The 10453-nt window shown below is 47.6% G+C and overlaps 1 long non-coding RNA gene across 3 annotated transcripts; it reads right to left on the reverse strand.

Annotated features, from left to right (window-relative positions):
• Positions 1-691: 691 nt before the first annotated feature.
• LOC140001456 (uncharacterized) lies at positions 692-10213 on the reverse strand. Of its 3 annotated transcripts, XR_011806687.1 has the most exons (4): positions 9718-10213; positions 9536-9643; positions 9094-9282; positions 692-2206 (listed from the first exon to the last, which is right to left on the reverse strand). It is a non-coding gene; the product is annotated as an uncharacterized lncRNA (long non-coding RNA). The 3 variants fall into 3 exon arrangements; XR_011806688.1 differs by lacking the exon at positions 692-2206 and having other exon boundaries at positions 9024-9282; positions 9536-9618; positions 9718-10208; XR_011806686.1 differs by lacking the exon at positions 692-2206 and having other exon boundaries at positions 9024-9282; positions 9718-10206.
• Positions 10214-10453: the final 240 nt, after the last annotated feature.

Here is a 10453-nt window from a genome sequence, read left to right on the forward strand (position 1 = left end):
AGACGCCGGTTGAGTCAGATCATGCTGCTCCATTTTATTGCCCAAATGGCCTAACTTTTATAGTGAACTTAACAGGGGTGGACAGTGTTTCACACAAGATTATTGGTCAAAAGCACTCAGACAAACAACTACAAGAAAACAACCCCCCTTGTGATTAGCGGTCACGTAGTTCTTGTCCTTGAAGCCAGCTGCTGGTAACAATATTTTTCTGAATTCCTCAATTGGGCAATGTGGGAATCATTGTCGTGGGAGCTTCTCATAGTTATTCTGGTAGCTTGGTTTGCTCAGCTACAGCAGGCCATGAGATTTTCTAAGGCCTACTCCTGGTTGCTTAAGGCAAGCTCAGATCGAACAATTGTTCCCCGGACTCATGTGCAGGCCCTGTATGCCAATTCCCAACAATTCCCCCTTTTTCTTTTTGTACGAGCAGTACTTGGCCGAAGGTTTTTTCATCAGACGTCGAATACAGAACATAACACAACTACAATGACATAACAAAACTTAAACCTAATAACACTACAATTACTGTAATCACTTAAAGGTAACACAACTTAAACCTAATCACACTACAATTACTATAGTCAATGAATGGTACCCCGACAAGGTATGTAACAGAAGGTGTGCTAGGGCTGGCTAGACTTTCACAGAAGGTGGTGGTATTCAGTTTCCTAGCCAGGGATACCCAGACATTCTCCTTAGGATCGCAGGCTGTCCTTGGCAGTCCTTGAGGTGTCGCAGCCCACGTCATTGTCAGAATGATTATCAGGAACCTCTTCATGGTCTTCTTCGGCGTGTGCAGATTCTATGGCTGCTTCAGTCCACTTTGCAGGGATCCACGGGGTACCTGTTTCCAGCACCCCTTCAAGATCTCTATAACATTTTTGCAAGTAACCCTTTAACCACATTGTGTTGGGTCTGTCTGAGCTGGAGTCACCTTTTCCCTGCAGCAGCCCGCACAGTGCTGTGCTCTGCACTCGTAGCTGGAACAGCACTGATATCACTCCAGTGTTGTGTCTATTGCTGCGTAGTGCTGGCACAGCATCAGGACTCCTAAGCCCCCAAGAGCCAGCAGGCTGGGGGTGGGCAAGTGATGGGGAGGGGACATTGCCGGGGCAGCTGACCTAAACCAACCAAAGGGATATTCCATAACACCTGATGTCACACTCAGCAATAAAAGGGGGGGCTCTCGTGGGGGAGGGGGCTGTTCCTCCTGAACAACCACTACGCGTTTGAGGCCCTGCTTCCCAGGACGTGGCCGAACACCGCTCGCTGATGGGAAGTAGAGAATAATTTTTCTCTCTCTCTGTGCTTCCGCGCGGACTGATTGTTTCTTTTGTACCTGTTTCTCCTTCCCGTTCCCTTTCCCTTTAATTAAACCTTTCTCATCTCAAACCTCGAGTTCTCTGTGTTGTATTTTCTCCCCCTCCTTCTGAGGAGAGGGGGAGTGAGAGAGCGGTTGTGGTGGAGCTTGGCTGCCCACCTGAGTAAAACCACCACACACATTTATCACAATACTACATGCAATGATGATTGACACCACAGCGAACAGAATCCCTAATCCCTCTTTGACTAATACCAGTAACCATCTATGCATTGTTTCAACCAAATCAGTGAACCATTGATTGGAAGGGTTGATACCATATTGAATCTTTCTCATGTGCTCTTTCAGGAAAGTAATGAATTTGTGAATTGACTCATTATGATCAAAAAGGTTTAAACAGTACATTCCCTTAAATTTCTCCAAGTGGCTACTTCAAACACTGACTCCGTACTTGTGAAACATGATTTTGCTCGACCGATTGCAACTAGTCCTGCTAGTTGCTTACAATCGACTCCCCGTTTTTCTAAAAAGCGCTGTAATAAATCTAGGGCTACTTCGGCCTCCATTTTCCTATGATTTTTGCCGGCACCAATTTCCTATGCTTTCAGCCTGCACTATGGCAATAACCTGCACTATGGCAAAAGCATGCTCTCACTCACACAGTACACAGCACAATCGCACACACAGAGCACAATCGCACACCCAGAGCACCCAGATGTCCCTCTGGCACATCCCAATCTCAGTCATACCACAATCTCATTCACAAGAATATAATTTAGCTGCTGACTCTATCTGCTGTTTACTCTTCAATATTCTCCTTCTGGCGACAGCCGCCTGTGTCTTCAACGGCTGGTTTTACGCATCGGCTAGGCACCCAGATTGCACCTGTAGGGGAAGAAACACAAGCGTAACCGCGCCCCAGGTAGATCACTTCAGCAGGGCCTAGCCATTGCCCTGTTTTCATGTCTCTGTATAACACCTTCACGCGTGGTGGCTTAGAAGTTTCTGCCCCGGCATGGTGACGTACTATAGGGGGCTCAGTGCTGTCCCCAAACACACATAAATGGTTAAGTACAAAGAGAGCCTTTCCTATTCTTTCTTTTACGTCTTCAACGTCTCTGAACTTTTCTAAGTATCGTTTCATTCTTCCATTTGCCCTTTCCACTATCGCCTGTCCTGTGGAGGAGTGTGGGATACCAGTGACATGATTGATACTCCATAATTGCATAAATTGTTTCAGTGGCCCACTAGTATAAGCTGGACCATTGTCAGTCTTGATAGTGCTAGGTACCCCTAACACAGCAAAACAACTAGTTAGGTGACGCCGCACATCCCGAGCCTTTTCCCCAGGTTGTGCAGTAGCCCATATCATGTGGCTATAGGTATCTATCGTTACATGCAAGTATTTTAACCGTCCCAAGGCTGTAACACGAGTGACATCCATTTGCCACACTTCATTAGCTTTCAACCCTCTTGGGTTAACTCCACACCCGAGTCCCATTCCTAAATTATGATTACATATGGGACAAGCCTTCACGATTGCTTGAGCGTCAGCATTAGACAAATTGTAGGCTCGAGCTAGTCCCTTCGCGTTCTGGTGAAATATGGAATGAGCTTCTCGAGCTCGGCAAAATGGTGATAGTGGAGCTTCAGTGACTGTAGCAGCAACTAATCGGTCGGCTCGGGCATTGCCTTCTCCGAGCCCTTGTTCCCACTGATGACTGCAAATATGAATCACTGCATACGGCTTACTTCTCTGTGCGATTGCAAGCTGCAAACTTGTCAATAGTTGAACCAGTCGTCCATTCTGCACTTCTCGCAAACTCGAGTCCTCAATGCGATTGGCTATGCCTACTACATAAAGAGAGTCAGATACAACATTCAATGGAACATCTTTCCATTTTACAAACGCCCATACTACTGCGAACAGTTCTAGTGTCTGTAATGAATCCTCTTTCTGAGCTTGCAAAATCTGATGTTGCCAGCCATGCTCATCCTTCCATGTCACTGCAGCAGTTCTGGAGCACTTACCGGCATCTGTAAAGACTGTTATTGCATCTGCAACTGGTTGGGGTGATCGCTTTGGTCTACTTATCCAGCCCTGGTTTTTCATCCAGGACAAGACAGGAGATTGTAATGGTTTTGCTATTAACATGGCTCCATCATGCAATAGAGCAGTTTGCAGTTCCTCAGAATTTTGTATATACCATTCCACTTGACTTCATGGGTAACCATATGGTGTTAGGAGGGGCCCCGTCTCCTTGCAAGGTTCTACTTCGTCCCTTTTTAATTAATTCTGCTAGTGTGGTGATTTTTTCTTGAATTGTTTGTCGTGGCCGCAACGGAGGAGCTAGCCATTCTAGTACCACCGTATCTCCCTGCTTCTCCCCCGTTTTTATTTTTTGCTGTGTTATCGCACCCATCAAATATTGGGGGCCACACAGAGTAGTTAGATCAAGAGGCGCACCCTCTATACGCCAATGTGTAGCCCGTGTTGTAATCATTGAGGCTATTAGCTGTAGTGCTTGTTTTTGTTGGTCTGTAAGCTGAATTGGTGCTGCTGGATCTGTCCCTCGTAGCAAAGGTCATAGCTGATTTAACAGCTCGTTGGGAATACCAACCACTGGTCGAATCCATTGCAAATCACCCATCAGCTTCTGAGCGTCGTTAAGAGTCTTAAGGTCTGATTGTATTGTCAATTTCTGCGGTTGGATCGTAGCATCGGTGATATGTCGTCCAAGATATTTCCATGGGCTTGTCTCCTGTACCTTCTCGGGGGCAACTACTAATCCTCTCTGTTTAAGTTGTTTCGTTAGTTCATCCTTTTGCTGTGAAGAAAATGGTGTTGACTGGGCCAATAGAATATCGTCCATATAATGATAGATTATTGTTCCTGACCGTTTTCGTCGCAACGGCTGTAGAGCATCGTCGACATAGAGTTGGCGAATTTCGCATTCCCTGCGGCAGGACCGTCCACTCAAATCTCTGGTCCGGCCCTTCTCGGTTTATTGCAGGAAGTGTAAAAGCGAATCTTTGTTTATCGTTTTCATGGAGAGCAATTGTGAAGAAACAGTCCTTTAAGTCCACTATGAGTAAATGCCATCCTTCAAGTATCATCGCACGATTAGGCAACCCTGGCTGCACTGCTCCCATATCGTACATCTGCTTATTTACCGCGCGCAGATCGTGGAGCAGTCAATACTTTCCCGACTTCTTTTTAATCACAAAGATAGGTGTATTCCACGGGCTTGTTGACAACCTTAAGTGCACCTGTTGAAACTGTTCTTAAACCAGCTCATGCGCTTGTATCAGGCTTTCCCTTTTTAACGGCCATTGCTCGACCCACACAGGATCATCATTCTTCCACCGGAGCGGGATCGGGAAAGTCCAAACAATGGCCATATCTATAAAGGGCGTTCCGAGGTAAGGACCATTCCCATTGGAGCAAGGATGTCCTGCCCTATTAGTGCGTGCACCCCGTCAGGCAACGGAATAACAGAGACACAACATTTCACCACTTTGTCCCCTATTGTCCACCGCAGGGGTGGTGACTGACGGGCAAGTGTCATTCCTCCTACCCCGGCCACCGTGGCATTGGTTTCAGATGTTGGCCAATGCTGCGGCCAGTTTTGTGTGCTGATTATAGATACATCGGCTCCCTCTTGTGGCTGGTCGGAGAGGAACGGGTTCCCCCTCGGTGTTGCTGTGTATGCGGCAGCGTTTTGTGTCGTCACGGGGCGACTCTTCCCGCTCTTCCGGCCGTTTCCCAACACCTTGCGTCGACATGCCGCTTCATTGGGATTGCCCGACTGACAATTTGAGCACCATACTGCCCCAGCTTTGCAGTTTCGTCTCACGTGTCCAAAACCACCACAACCAGAACATCGCAAGCGGGGTGGTATTTGGCCACTAGGGGTGGTACTTGACCACCAGAGCGTGAACCGGCCATTTGCAAAGGAGCAAGAGTTGCAAGGACCTGACTCTGTGTAAACTGAGCATGCTCTTTCATAGCCTGTGCCTGCTCTCGCATGCTGTCACCTAATTGCTTTACTGCTTCTACTAACATAGCCTGGGGGCCTACTGGTACCTGAGCCAATATTTCCAACCCTTCCTCGATTGTCCATGTCCCGGGTAAGGAAGCCAATATATTGCGAGTAGAGGGGTTGCTATTCCGAATTGCGCACTGTTTTAATATCATGCCCTGGAGGTAATCAGGCACCCCAGCCGCCTGTATGGCGTTTGCTACGCGGTCAATAAAAAGCCCAAATGGTTCCTCTCTACCCTGTTTGATTCCCATGTAGGAAGGTATTCCCCCTGGCCCCTTTATCCGATCCAATGCTCTTCTGGCCATTCTCATCGATTCCTTCGCTTTATCAGGTCCCCGCGAGGCCTGTGCTTCTGTCCTAAAATACGGTCCTACCCCCATCAACTCTTCCAGCGTGACCCCATGTAAAGGGTCCCCAGGTGCTCTTATCACTGCGACTGCTTCTTGACAAGCAGCCTGCCAATGGGCATTAAATAAGAGCTGCTGGTGTTGGGTCAATATTAACTTCATTATGCTATGTATGTCTCCTGGAAGCAAAATATTTGTTCCCCAAATATAGTCCAACATCTGTCTCGTGGGTTCACCTTTCAGACCTGAGTCGTTCACTGTGGACCACAGCTGAGTTAACAATTTCCAGTCCAAATTCACTAGATTAACCGTAACATTACCCTGGGCGTCCGGTGGTGAATATACTACCGGGAAGGCCTCTTGAACCAATTGTGCAGCTATCCCGTGTTCACCCTCGTGTAGAGCCTCATCTGCTATTTGCTTCCACACCCTCTGCCTCTCTTGAACACCTTCTATAAACGGGCTTGTATTTTTTCTTTCTGGTTTTTGCTCTCTTATTTCCTCATCCATTTCCCCACTTTTGTGAGAAGGAGCCGGTGGTGCTGCTGGTGATGGCGAGAGCACCAACGCCGACTCTGAGAAGGATGATGAGAGAGGAGGAGGCTCCCATTGCCCCATAGCCCCCTGAGGCAGCGTTATCGTCCTCACTGAAGGCGGCAATGGGTAATCCCCAGCTCCCCCCATCCCTCCCTGTTGAGGGTTAACACTACCAGCACTTCCTGGCAATCCCAGTCGCTCTGTAGCAGCAGCAGCGACTCTCTGCTCAGCCTGATGTATAGCTAAGGCATTAGTGACTGCTCTCCAAGGCTTCAATAATTTTTTAGCAGCCTTATTTTCATTAATAACTTCATCAAACAATTTGTCCCCAAATTTACGCCACTCTGTTTGTTCAAAAACTGTATCCGGATTGATAAAACAACCCTTTGTTACTCCATATTCTAATAATCCTGGTAAATCCTTTTTGCAGTCTATACCCTGCGTGCTCCGCTTATCTAAAAAGCATTTGAGCAAATCATACGCCGCTTCTCTCTCCATACCTTTATTTATGCTGTTGCAGCCTTTGCGAGACCTCGTTCCCGCGTCCCTGCGCAGTTCCGTTTCCCGCATTTCCCCGCGGATCTCTTCCCACGCTCCCCACGGTTTCTTTTCCCCGTGTCTCACCGTGAGTCCTTTGTCCGGGTCCGTGCGTGGAGTTTCTCAGTGCCTCTCAGGTGTTCCAGCTTCTGTCAGGTCTGTGTCTTTCAGAGCCATCCGTGGCTCTGCAGCGTCTCTCAGGGCTCTCTCCGTCCGGCAGGAGTCCCTCTGTGTGCCTCGGGTGTCCCGGCGCCGCTCCGATGTGCCGATGCTGCCGCTCTGATGTCCCGGCACCACTGCTCTCCCTGGGCTCCCGGCGCCGCCGGTCTCCCGCTGTGCTGCGATGTCCCGGCGCCGCTGCGATGTCCTGTTCAGGTCTCAGCCTGTTCGGGCGCCATTTGTTAGGAAGCACGGCCGAAAGCATGACAGACACCGGTTGAGTCAGATCATGCTGCTCCATTTTATTGCCCAAATGGCCTAACTTTTATAGTGAACTTAACAGGGGCAGACAGTGTTTCACACAAGATTATTGGTCAGCAGCACTCAGACAAACAACTAGAAGAAAACAACCCCACCTGCAAGAAAACAACCCCCCTTGTGTTTGTATGGGCGGGGGGAACGCTCTGCCCTTCCTGCTCCCCCTACCTGCGCTAACTGCTGCGCCACAGCCTTCTGACACGCCGTGCCCTGTTTGCCCAGCCATGCCCTGCGCCCCACATTTGGGGACCTTGCAGTAGCACGATTCTCAGAGAACCCCTTTCCCCCCCATTATTTTTATTCCCAACTCAGGTAGCCATGCCTTTAACAGCAGCTTCAATTTTTCTTCCTTTACTCTCACCGTCTCTGCATGGTCACGCTGGTAGAACCACAGGGTGGCACGGGCCTTGGTCCCGCTCTGCTCTCTTCCTTTCACAGAAGGACGCTTTCCCCAATACCTCAGAAACTGGTTTGTACAGCTCGATAGGCATGAGCCAGGCCCCAGCACGTTACAATGATTTGTGTTACTTTGGAACTGCCAGAGTCAAGACACCTTTTTTTCAAGCATTCTATCAGTTTTTTAGGATTTTGCAGTTGTTCGGGGGTGAATTTCCAGAACACTGGAGGTGCCCGCTGCTCTAGATGCCTGCCCATATCCTCCCATACTCCCTGCCACTCGCAACTATCCTGCCTCCAGGCAGATATCTGGATGAGATTCCTAAATAGTTGTTTAACTTCAAGCAAAACCTGAAGCATATTCAGGAGGCGTAACAACAAGAACATGCTGGTCTGAGTATCCCAAGGATATTCAATATCTTGGAGAACTATTGTAACTAGCTTGGAGGATTAGAGGGTGGTGAAGGAGAAAGGGAGAGTGAACGAGTATGAAAAAGTATCTTCCCCTTTCCCCGCCACAGACTGCCTCCATGATGAAAAAAGGCGATAGGTATAATTGCTAATAGTTTCCGAGATATGGTTTCCAGAGTATAGAGTTGACGACATCACTGAGTACAAATACCAAGTTAGAGTCATGACCAGATATTTCATCGTCTCATAAGCCACTGCTACAACACACAGTACCATAATGATCTTAAACCAGGGCCCAGAGAGGATAAACAACATGACAGAGAGCACATACGGAAAATAATGTGCTATAATGCTCAATTTGGAAAACAGGCACAGCAGACTTGGGATAAAAGCAATCAGTATTATGACAACTAACTATTAAGCAAGTCTAATACTTATAACAATTTTAGTTTAACACACTCTGGTCAGATCTGTTATTATCTCAAAACTTTGTGCCCCACGTTGGGCGCCAGAATGGACTGTTGTGGTTTAACCTGGCTGGCAGCAAAACACCACATAGCCATTTGCTCAACATCCCCCCTCCCTCTCTGGGATGGGGGAGAGAAACGGGAAAGTGAAGCCCGTGAGTTGAGATAAAGAGAGTTTATTAAGACACAACAACACTACTAATACTGTGTAAAAACAAGTGATGCGCAACGCAATTGCTCACCACCCGCTGACCGATGCCCAGCCTAAACCCGTGCAGTCCGGCACACCTCCCCAGGCTAGCCAATCCTATATATTGTTTAGCATGACGTCAGATGGTATGAAACACAGCTTTGGCTAGTTTGGGTGACCTACCCTGAGTCTGACCCCTCCCTTCTCTTGCTGCGCAGCCAGCCTGCAGATCTGGGGACCAGATCTGGGGACCTTGCAGTAGCACGATTCTCAGAGAACCTCTTTTCCCTCATTTTTTTTTTATTTACAACTCAGGTAGCCATGCCTTTAACAGCAGCTTCAATTTTTCTTCCTTTACTCTCACCGTCTCTGCATGGTCACGCTGGTAGAACCGCAGGGTGGCACGGGCCGTGGTCCCGCTCTGCTCTCTTCCTTTCACAGAAGGACGCTTTCCCCAATACCTCAGACACTGGCTTGTACAGCCTGGGAGAAAGATAGTCTCTCCTCACTGGTGGACCTATTCCAAATCTTTCTCCATAGCCGAGACGCAGGCCTGCAGGGAAGAGGAGAGGCTTTCTTCATACTGCTTTTGACTTACATGTTGTGAAAGCGGCATTTCTTTTAGGAACAGCACAGTCTCGCAACTTCCACTTAGTGAAAGTTATGATAACTCCACCTGTACCTTCCCCATCGCTTTCGTCTCACTGCAAGGCATAATCTGAGTGCACATTAAGGCACCTTTTTCCACACTGCCTGTTGTTGAATCCTAACAAATAGTTAAGAACATTCTTCAAAGTCATGCTTACCTGTAAGCACTTGAGCTTCTGAGTTGGTGGGGCTTTCTTTTTAGCTTTCATTCTCATTATATTTGGAAGGGCTGGAAAGGGAGCTTAGAAGCCACAGAAGTAATTTCACTGAAAACAGACAAGGTGAAGGAAGTACTCAAACTCCTCAACATTAAAGAACCGTAGAACCCAGGAACACTTACCTGCCAGCTCCTGAACTTGAGTCACTTCCACGCTGCTTCACAGTGACTTCGCGTAACCAGGGTCTCACTGTACTGAGAGGGCACCAACAACGTAGCTAGCTCATAGAGTCACTAAAACTGTTTCACAGAGATGGGAGAAAACGTGAAGAAATAGCAGCCCACCGAGGAACACTGAATCCGCTCCACCACAACAGCAGAAAAGCACCCTAGAGAACCTGAGCCTCAAACTCTCCCACCGGGAAGGCAATTCCCCACAAGTCCTCAGGCTTCCTATATAGCAAAAGTCAAATGATCCACACCTGGCAGGTTTCACTTCACAAGGGTGGAGCCAAGAGACCTCCTGGAATAGGCTCATCTACCTGGCTTCAGTCTTTTAAGCTTAATTGCTCCTTGTCACTACTAGAAATAACCTGACAAGGGGCTTAGTGGTTAGAGCTGACCTAATGAATTAACTACAAAAAGTGCACAAGGGTCATATTTCTGTTAGTCATTCTGTGAGGACAAGTAGTACAGAGCCTGTTTAAATAAATAAATAAACAGACAAACAAACAAACGAAAGAAAAGACATCAAAGGAAAAAAGAAAATGACCTTAAAGGCAAAATTGCTCTCATAGATTTTCATCTGTCTAGTCATGACAGATAAAGAATATAGCAATCAGAGTTACTTTTCTTGGCATTAATGGTATTTAAATCTGCTTTTCTGAGATGTCTTCTTTATGCAGGACTTTTCAAAATC

This window comes from Anas platyrhynchos, chromosome 1 (assembly GCF_047663525.1).
Source record: "Anas platyrhynchos isolate ZD024472 breed Pekin duck chromosome 1, IASCAAS_PekinDuck_T2T, whole genome shotgun sequence".
In the NCBI taxonomy this organism is placed as follows: Eukaryota; Metazoa; Chordata; class Aves; order Anseriformes; family Anatidae; genus Anas; species Anas platyrhynchos.